Below are 919 nucleotides of genomic sequence, written 5' to 3'. Positions count from 1 at the left end.
ATGACCTTCGAACATTGTTTAAATAAACGAAAAGATTTCATAATGCGAATGTATTTGATTTTGAGAAAAAAAGTAATTAATGCTGGACTCCACTTCAGTGTATGCAATAAGCAATCAATAAGACATTGAAATGCCCCGTTCATATCGATTATAAACGTTTCATATTAATTGATTTCATTGCGAGGTTTTGACCTCTATATGAGATGTTTTTTCAAAGCCTGCATCCGTTTTAAAAATAAACCATAACCTTTATTTCATTTATAATGGTTCAAATGACATATTATAGAATATCATTCAACGATAATCTAAAAATACAGAGCTTTCACGCAACCATTACATAACGGTTAATAATATGTTACAAAAAAGGATTTTCGAATGCAGTTTAAACAATATAATACAAGCATGCTGACTTCAAATCTTGATCTTAGATAGCATGCAATAGCGGAAGCTTTTAATAATCACCTGAGAATAAAACATGCTTAAAACGTCAAAAAAAATGTTGGTGAGTCATAGGTTTAACCTATATAATAAATCTTAATAATAGACCACAAGATTTCATTTCTAAACAACATACAGGAATCACATCTGTATAAAAATCATTCATATGATGAACACCTGATAACCGACATTAACAAAATGCACATAGAATATCCCTAACATACAGGCATTTCGCAATCTGTATACTAAAACTCAAAGTACTAAAGCGTCCATACCCTGGATGGGGTTGTTAGGCCCAATAGATCTATCTTAAGGATTCGCGTCAATTAGTGGCCAGTTCACTAATTATTAGGTTACCAAGCAAAAATAGGGATATCCGGTATAATACTTCGATCATAGAATGTGTTTTCAAATACTTGTGGCTATTCTGTAAGATGTTTATAAAATTGTATGTATTCTCATCCCAAAAATATTAGATAGT

Source organism: Rutidosis leptorrhynchoides, chromosome 9, assembly GCF_046630445.1.
Source record: "Rutidosis leptorrhynchoides isolate AG116_Rl617_1_P2 chromosome 9, CSIRO_AGI_Rlap_v1, whole genome shotgun sequence".
NCBI lineage: Eukaryota > Viridiplantae > Streptophyta > Magnoliopsida > Asterales > Asteraceae > Rutidosis > Rutidosis leptorrhynchoides.
This window is presented reverse-complemented; position numbering follows the sequence as displayed.